The 13,478-nt window shown below is 33.9% G+C and overlaps 1 protein-coding gene across 2 annotated transcripts in view; it reads right to left on the bottom strand.

Annotated features, from left to right (window-relative positions):
- The window catches only part of LOC129743833 (rap1 GTPase-activating protein 1-like), a 45,027-nt gene extending 32,046 nt beyond the window's left edge, over window positions 1-12,981 (bottom strand). For both annotated transcript variants that reach the window (XM_055736036.1, XM_055736039.1), the window contains exon 1: window positions 12,959-12,981. The gene's annotated coding sequence lies outside the window, so the exon portion shown is untranslated. The remainder of the gene's footprint in view (window positions 1-12,958) is intronic.
- Window positions 12,982-13,478: the final 497 nt, after the last annotated feature.

Below are 13,478 nucleotides of genomic sequence, written 5' to 3'. Positions count from 1 at the left end.
GTCATTTTTGTCATTTTTGTCATTTTTGTCATTTTTGTCATTTTTGTCATTTTTGTTAATTTTGTCATTTTTGTCATTTTTGTCATTTTTGTCATTTTTGTCATTTTTGTCATTTTTGTCACTTTTGTCATTTTTGTCATTTTTGTCATTTTTGTCATTTTTGTCATTTTTGTCATTTTTGTCATTTTTGTCATTTTTGTCATTTTTGTCATTTTTGTCATTTTTGTCATTTTTGTCATTTTTGTCATTTTTGTCATTTTTGTCATTTTTGTCATTTTTGTCATTTTTGTCATTTTTGTCATTTTTGTCATTTTTGTCATTTTTGTCATTTTTGTCATTTTTGTCATTTTTGTCATTTTTGTCATTTTTGTCATTTTAGTCATTTTTGTCATTTTTGTCATTTTTGTCATTTTTGTCATTTTTGTCATTTTTGTCATTTTTGTCATTTTTGTCATTTTTGTCATTTTTGTCATTTTTGTCATTTTTGTCATTTTTGTCATTTTTGTCATTTTTGTCATTTTTGTCATTTTTGTCATTTTTGTCATTTTTGTCATTTTTGTCATTTTTGTCATTTTTGTCATTTTTGTCATTTTTGTCATTTTTGTCATTTTTGTCATTTTTGTCATTTTTGTCATTTTTGTCATTTTTGTCATTTTTGTCATTTTTGTCATTTTTGTCATTTTTGTCATTTTTGTCATTTTTGTCATTTTTGTCATTTTTGTCATTTTTGTCATTTTTGTCATTTTTGTCATTTTTGTCATTTTTGTCATTTTTGTCATTTTTGTCATTTTTGTCATTTTTGTCATTTTTGTCATTTTTGACATTTTTGTCATTTTTGTCATTTTTGTCATTTTTAGTCGTTTTTGTCACTTTTGTCAATTTTGCCTTTTTTTCGTTTTTGACCTTTTTGTCTATTTGTCATTTTTGTCATTTTCGTCACTTTTGTAATTTTTTGTAATTTTGTCATTTTTGACATTTTTGACATTTTTGACATTTTTGACATTTTTAACATTTTTGTCATTTTTGCCATTCTTGTGATTTTTGTGATTTTTTTCATTTGAGTCATTTTTGGAATTTTTGCCATTTTTGTGATTTTTGTATTTTTTTTTCATTTTTATAATTTTTTTTCATTTTTGTCATTTTTGCCATTTTTGTCATTTCTCTCATTTTTGTCACTTTTGTCACTTTTGTAATTTTTTGCTATTTTTGTCGTTTTTGACATTTTTGTCGATTTGTTATTTTTTTCGTTTTTGTAATTTTTGTCACTTTTGTCATTTTCGTCATTTATGTTTTTTTTTTTCATTTTTGTCATTTTTGACGTTTTTGTCATTTTTGTCATTCTTGTGATTTTTGTCATTTTTTTCATTTTTGTCATTTTTGTCGTTATTGTCATTTTTGCCATTTTTGTCATTTTTGTCATTGATGTCATTTTTATCAATTTTGTCATTTTTGTTATTTTTGTAATTTTTGTCATTTTTGTCATTTTTGTCATTTTTGTCATTTTTGACATTTTCATCATTTCTGTCATTTTTGTATTTTTAGTCGTTTTTGACACTTTTGTCATTTTTGCCTTTTTTTCGTTTTTGACCTTTTTGTCTATTTGTCATTTTTGTCATTTTCGTCACTTTTTTAATTTTTTGTTATTTTGTTATTTCGTCATTTTTTACATTTTTTACATTTTTGTCATTTTTGCAATTCTTGTGATTTTTGTAAATTTTTTCATTTTTGTCATTTTTGGAATTTTGGCCATTTTTGTCATTTTTGTGATTTTTGTCATTTTTTTTATTTTTTTACTTTTTCATTTTTGTCATTTTTGTCGTTTCTTTTATTTTTGTCACTTTTGTCACTTTTGTCATTTTTGTCGTTATTGTCATTTTTGTCATTTTTGCCATTTTTGTCATTTTTGTCATTGTTGTCATTTTTGTCATTTTTTATCAATTTTGTCATTTTTGTCATTTTGGTCGTTTTTGTCATTTTTGCCATTTTTGTCATTTATTGTGATTTTTTCGTGTTTGTCATTTTTTTGTCATTTTCAGTATTTTTGTCATTCTTTTGATTTTTGTCATTTTTGTCATTTTTGCCATTTTCGTCGTTCCTGTAATTTTTGTCATTTGTTTCGTGTTTGTCGTATTTGCCTTTTTTGAAATTTTTGCCATTATTTTTATAAATTTTGTAATTTTTTGTTTTGTTTTGTATTGTTTTTCATTTTTGTCAAAGTATTTACATTTTTAATTTAAAGGAAAACATTTCTTCGAAGCAAAGGAAAACTTTTCTTTGAAACTATTTTTATTTCGCTGAGTTTCAACCTTAAGGCTTTGAATAGGTATGGGGTAAGTCATTATGATTTGCAATCTTTAATTAAGAACTGATAAGTTTAATATCAGTACCAAAAAATATCGTAATTTCATTTACATTTAGATTCCAAAATGACGTCGGCTGGCACAAACTATAGAACTCACAAACGATAACGAAAGCGCACCGATCCGAGTCGAACCAGTAAGGTCAACAAGTTTGTCGCATTTAGTTTTGCGGGCTTATCGGTGCCGATGTGTAATTTGCATGTTTGTTCTATATCAACATCCACATATACCTACATCATGTACGAGTGCCATGAATCCATGCAATGGATATTGGCAGGCAGAGCGAGGAAGAGTGGAAGAGTGAGTAAACACATTTGAAAATGTGCCGTTTTTGCTTAGTCGGACTCACATTACAGTACATGACTGTTAGAGGCTGGAAGACTTGCAGGCCGGCAAGGAGCAACAGCTGATTACGGGCTTTCAATGGGCCATCGTGCCGCCAGATGGCTTACCGTGCCTCCCCTTTTCCTTAGACCGCCCATCCACGCCGCCACAAACCTCGATAAGCAAGCAACACCGCATGATAGTGCTTATTTGTTTGTTGACAATGCGTGTGTTGTGTGCCGTCCATCGTCTCTACATTGATTGAATGGCAGATTTAAAATATATTCTTCCCCCGTCGTCATAGGCAATCAGCCAATCGGTATCAGAAGCACCATGTTGATGCTATTGATATTGACTCGGCAGATGTACGGATGAGTTCGGCTCGATATGGCAAAATGTGAAGGGAAGTATTGAAGACTACCTACCTACTGATGAACAGTTGAAGGGATGTTGTTTCATATTTTTGAATTATTGGCCTACTATGGTACCAATTAGGCATTACTGTGCGAATTTAGTAGGTGTTGTTCCAGAGGTCAATTAGGTATACACTGAAAGTTTCGTCTGTAACACATTGGGAGACTTAACTATCTTTGTAAAACACTGATATTTGGTCTACCTAGAGGATAATACTCAGAATTTTAATATCAGTTCTATTCTCTGAATCTTACGAAACCTTTTCTTTCGTTCTAAAATACCACAGTAGAGTTGAACATAAGCCTGTGTTATTCAAAAAATTAATTCAACTGCTCGGATGCCTTACTTAACGTCTTAATTTTCCAACAACCGGTAGACGGGCTTAATTAAATCGCACACAAATGTCACCTCCACTGCCCACCCAACCTCTTAATTAAGCGCAGATTAAAATTTTCCTTTCCTAATTTGAACAACCCATTGTTTCCGAGTGTGATTTGTCGCGCGTCCGACAGACAGCAGAGTGTTTCTTCGTCTTTGCTGTAGCAAAAGAAAGTGCGCGCAATTTGATATTATTGCACAGCAGCTGCCATTACGCAACCGGAGCCGCATAATTGAACCGAGCGTTGAACTCCAGCCAAAAGGCGACTTGACTCTATTGTATCATCATTTGCATTTGCAAATATTATACTGTAAGAAAAAAGGAGAGAGAGGAAAAAAATGAATCTGAAAAGTAGCCGCGCGCTCAGTGTGACGCAATGGAACCTTGTTGTTATTTTATTAGTCAAATTGGCTTTTTCGGTGGAAAATGGGGAAAAAAGTAAAATAAAGAAAACAAGTTGAAGGAAGTGACCGTTGTTGGATGGAATTTATGGCTCCAAACTTGACGAGGGGTAGTTCAAAGTGAAAACTACTGTTTGCTGTGAAGCAACACAAATAACAAGTGGCAGCGGAGGCGAGCACAAAAATTGAAGTACAAAATCCGCACTGGTAAATTGTTTGTTGTTTCACTTTTCGCATGTATTATTTTGCTCAATTTCAAACGCCATCATTTGAGTGAGCCTGACTCAGCGCCATATTTACTGGCGGAGCACGAGGGGCTTTGTAACCGATGCCTGCCGACTGCTCATATGTGCATAGAAAGTTTGTTGTTTATAATGGTGTGATTTTGAAGACGATCAAGATGGAATTAAGTGCACGAAGCTTGGCACTTCGTTTCAACATCATTCCCCATCAACTAAACCAGCACCATTTAGCTCATTGATCCATCATTGTTTATTACTGGGGCTCACAATGGAATTAAGTGTGGGTGCAAGAGTGGCAGCCAATCGTCGGGGTTGTTGATACACTAGGACTGGAACCACTGGGTGTGCAGTGCATCACATGTCTTCATCATCATCCCTCTGCTCTATCCATTTATTCACAGCGTCCAAAAAATTATGTTGCACAGTTGCACTCGTTTTCATTCATTCATTCATTCATTAGCGAGCTATTAGGCAAACGTTTATTATTTCTCTTTCCACATTTGTGGAGAGTACGAATCACATATGTACATAAATGCAGATTATGTAAAAAAGAAAAACAAAGAACGATGCCCACAGTCAAAACGATCATATGATGATATGATTTGTTTTGAGTTTGTGTTTGGGAAGGCGCTAATGAATTGTGCTCGAAGGGCTTTGGGAAAAAACTAAAAACCCACTAATGGAAATGGATAGCAACAAATCTCGCATCAGACTAGTAAAATACACCAATTTACGACACTCGCGTTGTGGGATGTGGGTCAGAACAGTTATTTGTTGGTGAACGCTATTCTGGAATTCCCTATGAATGAAGAAACCTTTGTTATTCGGTTTAAAGTAAGTATCTAATAAGAGCACGCCAATCTACTCCTCATTAGAAAACAGTGCGTTGACCCGGGCATGGATCAGCATTACGAAGAAAGGAAAAAAAACTGTTCAACATATTTCTTCCTCATCCATATCAACGACCATAATCATCGGTAATCTGCGTCATGGAGGCGCGCATCACGATCATCACTCGCATTCAATTACCTACTTATATTCGCGCGCATCGAACGGTTTGCGCGGATCCATCTGCTCCATGGTTGGCATGAGGCATCATCTCCATCGATTCAATCATCACCGTCTGAGTGACTGATAATGAGAGGCGTTGTCGTTGCGAGTCATGTCGCGCGTCCGTCGATTGATGATCAATCAGTGTATGTGTGATGGTTTTTTTTGCTGTTGCGGAGCTTGGGCAGGGGCAGATGGGTCACACGCCTTATGCAAAGCGGTTCACAGATTACGCAACAGTATTTAAAATGTATTGATTTGAACATCAAGTCTTGATCGAGTCTCGACGGGGAAGTTGCAGACAGGCTAGACTGCTGGAAGGAGTGGAGCATGGGTGGCCAAACTATGACCACAATTGGCCCGCGACTCTCTTTTTGTGGCCCACGAAGCTCTTTCCAGAACTACTTTCCTACTTCTTCCCAGAATGTTCTGAGAATTGAGTCATTTTCTTTGGAAAAATGTGCCCAAACTACACCGAATAGGTACCTGCGAACAAAAAAAGTCTGAGATAATTCTATAATATAATTTTATGTCATTTTACAAGAAGGTTTACATTAAATAAAGAAACAATAAATATTATCTACTTTTTTGAATTTGTAACGTATCTATTTTACACATTAACTGAACTACCCATCTGATATACTGCAATGTTTATCGATTGGGTTTTGTTTACTTTATACCATTGGAATTAAAAGTGGTTTCCTTCGTTTTGTGGCAGCGTGAGAGCTTTAAAGCACAATCTTGTTTTCGTCGTTTGAAAGGCCTCAGGTATACATAAAGATATTGAACTAACGATTTAAAATCGTTAAAAAAAATCACGGAATCACATTTACATCAGAATTAATATTAGTTTTTCACAGCAACATCAACTATTTGTAAGGGGAAGTTGCTTCCATACAAAAATGAATGAACTTCCATACATTTTCAATGTACAAGACAAATCAAACAGCTTTTTAGTATTTTTTTAACAAATTTTAAAAGACAAACGAACTTTGACTCCACGTGATGATTTATTGCATTGAAAAAATTCTATATTTTTCAAAACGGAGTGAGAAATGTTAAATAAGAAATAACTGATACAAAACTTTGATTTAATAAAATCGATTATTCATCAAAATTTTTGAGCTCTGCAAATTATTTAGAAATACCAAACTCTGCTTTTTTAATGTTTCAAATTTGTTAATTTATGCAAAACCTTTATAGAAAAACATATTTATGAAAACTAAGCCAAATTCGAATATTGACAACGTGTTTTGTATTTGTATATCAAAAATGAAAAACTGAAAAGAATTGACAGTTCTGTAAGATTTATCTAGATTGGCACAAGAACCGTTTTGGTATTGGCAGTAGACTGAGTAGTCTCGGGGTCATACGAAAAAATACGAAGTTACGGTCTTCGACATTGCTGTTCTTCGAAAAAATTTCTTCATTCTAATTCGCAACTCCCAGAAAATGACAAATAATTTGAATTATAGGTACATACATTTGTTAAAAGTAGGTATATGTTTTTTTAAACAAATTTTATTTGGCAAAAGGTGTCCCATGCTGTTTAGTGAATGTTCCCTGACTCATTTATTAAATCAAAATGTGTTATTATAAAAAATTTCAACTGTAATATCAACCGTTTTGATTACGTTCAAATTTAAAAGATTTAAATTTTATGATTCGATTCGAAAGAGATGAGGAAGTCCATACTTCTGAAATAAATTTAATATGACTTATTTTAAGCACGTTAAGAAGAAAAAAACTTTCGAAATGCCTAATCCTCATAAACGGTACTATAATTTCAACCATTTTTATCGGCAGTTTTTTTTTTAATTTGAGGTACATTAAAATTTTTAAAGGTGGACGGTGAACTTGAAAACTTTAGAAAAGAAGCGATGATTTCTTTTATACTTGGAGATCATGAAATTGTAGTGGAGGTTTTAAATCCAGGCCAGACAAATCCGGGCTATTTTATATCAAAAGCTCGCAAAATCTGGGCATTTGATTTCAAGATTGTCGACCAAATTTGGTCAGTCCTTGAAAAAAAAAATATTTTATCAAAATTTATCAGCATCTTTTAACTTGTATTTTAGGCGGGATTATAATTTTATGAAACTTGCTCAAAAAATTTCATTTTGGACGCATAAATAAAAAAAAATGCAACACAATTTGTTTTTTAAAGTTTGCTTTAAGAATGAGAATGAGAATGAATCCGGGCAAAATCCAGGCCTTTCCAATGAAATCCGGGTTTAAATTAAATATCTTTATATTAAATATCGAAAGTTTATATTAGATATCTGGCAACCTTAATATAGTTATGTAATTGACGAAATTTAATTATTAAGTTTTCTGTGAGCTCGCAAATAATATTTCAAAGAGTTTTTAAGTTGTTGTGAAACGAATGACGCAAATTTTGTAAAAATCTGAGCCATATCTGAGAAATCTGTCTGTTGTACGTTGTACGTGTAGAATCTGGTTGCAAAACAAGTATTAAAAATGACTTATTTAGATAAATCTTTACTTGAGGAGTCACTGGCATACTGCACCGTTCATAATTGAACAGAAATGGGAAGCAATCCCACTGTCACTTCGGCTTTGAACTTCTATAGCCTTTAACTCAGATGATATGTAAGATAGATCAACTATCACACTATTATTCCACAAAATTTGAGCTTTCAAAAAAATGTGTGGCCTGAGATACAGTAATTCTGTAAAAATCGAATTTTTGGGCTTTTGCCATTCAAACTGTAATATCTCAGAAACTACGCTATACTTTTTATTGAAATTTTCCAGAGTGATTTTTGATATATAAAGCTAGCATTTCTGAAGGTTTTGAAAAGTTCTATTCATGGTATAAACAGTTACGCGAGGTACAATATTTCAGGCATCAACCTAAAAATGTGAATTCTATTGAATTTTGAACGAAAAAACAGCCTGTTAATCTATTTCAATAAAAACTCAAAAGAATATCGCGAAATTCTGATTTTGCTACACAAATTAATCATTCATTTCATTTTTTCTTCTCGACATTTTTTGACTGATTTGTGGATGAAAAAAGTGGTTCCCAGTACCTCACGTAACATTTATCACATCAATAGAATATTTCAAAAAATTCAGACATGCTAGTTTTATATTTAAAATTTCACTTTGCAAAATTTCAGTGATAAGCGTTGCGTAGTTTTTGAGATATTGCAATTTGAATGAACTAATTTGAAATCAAAATATCTCACGAATTTTGATCAAAAAATATCATCAAAGTAAACAGTTATCAAAGTTCAAAGTCAAAGTGACAGTGTGCGTTAGACTGAGTCGATTTGGGGTCATTTTCGAATTTCTCAAACCCTGGGGTCTTAAAAGTTTCGTTTTGTGCTAAAACTCATCCATGATTTTTCGCCGAATTTTTAAGTAACGTTTACATGAGTAAATTTGGACTTTTAGGTTTGTATGGGAAAAATTAAAATTTTGTACTGAAAAACGAACATGGTTTTTCTTTTTACTCTGGTACCAAGCCATTCAACCCTTTATGTGCCAATTTATAAATTTCTAAAAGGAAATTTTCCGCTTAACAACATTGCCGAAGACCGTAACTTATTATCTCTCCAGACAAAGAAGTTATAACCAATTTAATGAAGGTATGTCTTTTGGCATTGAAGGCAATTCAAATAAACCCGCAACACTGCTGGGTACAAACGAGAGATTGCTTGACTGATTTGCTCGTAGATGTTTTCTTTCAAATTTTATCATACTAGTTTCTTCGGAGCGATTGTTGTTTACATTAGGAGCCATTTTTTGATGGTTTCTATAAATAAAAGTAACTATGCTTGAAGGGCTGGCATTCAATTGATTGCAAGCGCATCAACATTTTACATAGAGCTGGAACAGCAAAACAACGAACCCCACACTCAGTATTAAAATCACCTATATTGGAATCGTTGTCGCTCGGCCTGTTCTTGACCGATATTCATAAACAGGATATCAAAATGAAGATAAAAGATTCGTTTAGCATTTTGTCAAACAAAATTTGAGAACCAAATCATGAGGTCTTAAGAAAAGTTGCTTCAACTGAACGCCTTTTGCTGAAACATATTCCCCCGGGTAACCATAAAAACATAAATATGCAATAATTCAAAAATCAGATATTTAATGTATTTAAATTTAAAGCGAATTCCTATAATGTATCTTTTCATTATTGGAAACTCAAATCTTTTTTTCGATTTAAACTCTGGCATTTGTTTTCGGCCAGCTCGTTGGGCGATAATGTATTCATAGCGTTTTTCGAACAAAAAGACTTATGAAATTTAGTGAACTTTTTTCAAATTAATCTTTATTCCAAAATTTGTTTAAACAGAATTGCACCTATAATTATTATTTATTTTGTTCCAAACATCTAAGCAAATTTAAAAGAAAAACAAGTCATTTGGCGATAAATCAGTCTGAACGCGAAAATCACCGAACATAAACATAAACGCAACAAATTTGATCGATTTTATTAGTTGGAAGTATCGTGTAAATGAACCGACACTGTCATGTGATTTGAAATTTGAAGAAATTGAAGCTTTTAAACTCCAGCCGATGGAAGTCCCTAATTGGCCTTGCCACAGCCAAGGTGTCGAAAGATGTGTTTAAAATGGTGTCTGAAGCAGCAGATGAAGTTTTTTCGTTCAAAAAACGCCATAAATACATTATCGCCCAACAAGCTGCCCGAAAACAAATTCCAGAGTTTAGATCGAAAAAAAAACATTTGAGTTTCTAATAACAGAAAGATACATTATAGGAATTCGCTTTTAATTTTGAATGCATTAAATACCTGATTTTTGAATTATTGCATATTTATGTTTTTATGGTTACCCGTGGGAATATGTTTCTGCAAAAGGCGTTCAGTTGAAGCAACTTTTCTTAAGACCTTATGATTTGGTTCTCAAATTTTGTTTAACAAAATGCTAAACGAATCTTTTATCTTCATTTTGATATCCTGTTTATGAATATCGGTCAAGAACAGGCCGAGCGACAACGATTCTAATATAGGTGATTTTAATACTGAGTGTGGGGTTCGTTGTTTTGCTGTTCCAGCTCTATGTGAAATGTTGATGCGCTTGCAAACAATTGAATGCCAGCCCTTCAAGCATAGTTACTTTTATTTATAGAAACCATCAAAAAATGGCTCCTAATGTAAACAACAATCGCTCCGAAGAAACTAGTATGATAAAATTTGAAAGAAAACATCTACGAGCAAATCAGTCAAGCAATCTCTCGTTTGTACCCAGCAGTGTTGCGGGTTTATTTGAATTGCCTTCAATGCCAAAAGACATACCTTCATTAAATTGGTTATAACTTCTTTGTCTGGAGAGATAATGAGTTACGGTCTTCGGCAATGTTGTTAAGCGGAAAATTTCCTTTTAGAAATTTATAAATTGGCACATAAAGGGTTGAATGGCTTGGTACCAGAGTAAAAAGAAAAACCATGTTCGTTTTTCAGTACAAAATTTTAATTTTTCCCATACAAACCTAAAAGTCCAAATTTACTCATGTAAACGTTACTTAAAAATTCGGCAAAAAATCATGGATGAGTTTTAGCACAAAACGAAACTTTTAAGACCCCAGGGTTTGAGAAATTCGAAAATGACCCCAAATCGACTCAGTCTAGTGTGCGTGCTCCCCATTGTATACAATTGTGAACACGCACATGCATTGTGTAGAAATGTTTCTTTTTTTCAATAGGATCTTCAGAAATAAAAATTTCAGCCATTTTCGTTCGATGTTTTCCTCAATTGACGTTGAAATTCTATTCATTTAAAAAAGAAACGGACTATGGACCTCAGCTGTATTTGTATAGCTTATCAAAATTAAATGTAAGCAAACCCACAGTTTCAAAAATAATTTCATTATTTTTCGTTTTTTAGGAAATTTGGCCCATATGCATCAGCAGTACGAAACATATTCTTCGATTACAAACAGCCGGGTTAACCAAGACAATGTAATATAAAGTACCATATGCGACTCAAGATAAGAGCAGGTATTTGATGTAATATCGCAATACTTTTTTTTTTTGCTGTGTACTATAATGTTGGTCCTTCGAGCCGAATTCAAGAATACCTTGGATGGATCGAAATGATGATTAATTTCGTTTTTTTCTATTTGGTACGTACAACAGCTTGTTGAGAAAAAACGTGGTATAAAATTGGTGTGCGGAATTCACACCAGGTCATAATTCATTACATTGCCGACAAAATTAGCACCATAAAATCCTTCAAGCTTTTAACGAGGCCATTTACTTACAGTTGTTTACTAGTTTTTTTTTGCTTTTTCGAATTTCGCTTACAACGAAACTCACTACACCCACGACCAACATTAATTAAATCGAGACGATGATTGATCGCCTAGTCCTGCACATTCTGGGCGCACTATTTGCCAAATGGGCGCGTGCCAATATGTATACGAGTATTCCAGGGACGGATCAGAGCGAAAAAACCAAACGACTCCAAAAAGTCGCCGTTTTTTGCAAAATCCATCAAACAAAAATGATGGTTTTCGGCCGATTTTTATGCTCCGTCGTCGTTTGAAACGTATCTTTTCTAAACAATCGTAAAAAATCGGCGGCAACAAACCGTTGACGGATGACCGCTGTGCTGCTTTTGCCTTCCGTACACTCTGCGTGTGTTGGAGTGAAAGAGACTTGATGGAGATGATTTCGTTGACGCGGTGATGATATAATTTAGTGCGCTGATTAAATTGATTTCACGCAGTCTATGTCGGGTCGGCCGACCACCAAATCAAAATACCAACTCGGATGTCGCGTGCCTTCGGTTTGGATAAGGGACAACTACCAGCCCATCGAGAGGCTAAAAAAAGCAAAGCAAAACTAACTGATTGTTATCATGTTTTCCGACCGTCGCTTTCAATTTAGGTAGGAATTTACAGTTACGGTTTCGTCACACTTAATCGAACCGTTGAACTTTCTGACATAACGTTTGAAATGTTTTGTGACAAAACCTGGACACGTGAAAAAAGAAGGTGCCTTGAATTGAAGCGCGGAAGTACCTTGAACCACATCAACTTTACGTTACAATCACCCAGTAGTGTCTTGTGAAGAAAAAAACTCATCCAGCGTCCTTGAGGGAGTTCCATTTTCCCTTTAAATTACGTCACGCGAGCGATATTACCGGGTACGTACACGGTGGGTATGTGTGTTGGTAGTTTTGTTCCGATCTTGAATGAGTTCAGCTACCCGTTGTGTCCAGGGAAGAGCACGTGCTGCTCGACCTTAATTTGATTGGCATCGAATTGGCTTGGCTTGGCTGGCTGACTGCCTGCCTACCTCTTTCATATGAGCTTTGTTAAAAAAGGTTCACCTCAGTAGGCTGCGGGTTGCTGCTCCACGGGCTATAACTGCAGTTAGATAGGATCTAACGCTTCTATATTATGCTCATCAAGGCCAAACAAAACAAGACCTAGTTACTTACTTGGATGATGGTTGTCTAGTTTTTTTTGGAAATGCAGATGTAAGTGTTTAAACATTTAACCCATCCATAGTATGATAAAATCAATATTTAAAATTCGTTTTTTTAAATTCAACAGTATAATTGGCGGTAGAGTTTGTTTCGCCTTAAAAAAATATGAATCTCAAATATTGTTATGCTATTTTTCATGTCAGTTCCATTTCTTTCAGTTCATTCAAATTTCAACCTAGCAAACGGTGTGTTTAAGTTGCAATTACATGCAAATCCAAGCTATCTTGTATCTGCGCTGATGGGTTGCTGCGATGAATAGATACTATATCATCAACAAGCAGGCAAAAAAACTTACTGAAAGCCGCTATCTTTACAATACCCAACATTTTGACAGGGCACTCTTTCGCTTAATGACTTTCAACAGTCAATGATCGCGATTATCGTCTTAAGTTCAGCGAAATGATGCCTCCATGGACTCAAATCTTGATGACCCGATCTGTTACTTGACTCCATAATTTATACATTACCAATTCTTGAATCTCGGTGATTACAATTACCTGCAAATAGAAAGAAAGAAAACACGTATTAATAAAATTTTATCATTTTTAAATTGTATGAGGTTTGTTCGACAACTAGGGGCAATTGTTGTTAGATTAAAATATCTAGTCTGAAAAAAAAAAAACAATAGGTGAAAGCTAAGAGGTTAATTCCATCTAACTGCACACCCACTAATCGCCAAACACAAATCAATCCGCGATACGTGAACAAATTTCATAACTTAACGCCTTCATCCTCTTCGTGCCGATCGTCACAATAGGAATTAAAAAAAAATCATTTCCGCTGGGCGTTCGTCGTTTTTTTCTTTGCTCACTTTA

The sequence above is a fragment of the Uranotaenia lowii genome, chromosome 2, assembly GCF_029784155.1.
Source record: "Uranotaenia lowii strain MFRU-FL chromosome 2, ASM2978415v1, whole genome shotgun sequence".
Taxonomy (NCBI): domain Eukaryota; kingdom Metazoa; phylum Arthropoda; class Insecta; order Diptera; family Culicidae; genus Uranotaenia; species Uranotaenia lowii.
This window is presented reverse-complemented; position numbering and strand designations above follow the sequence as displayed.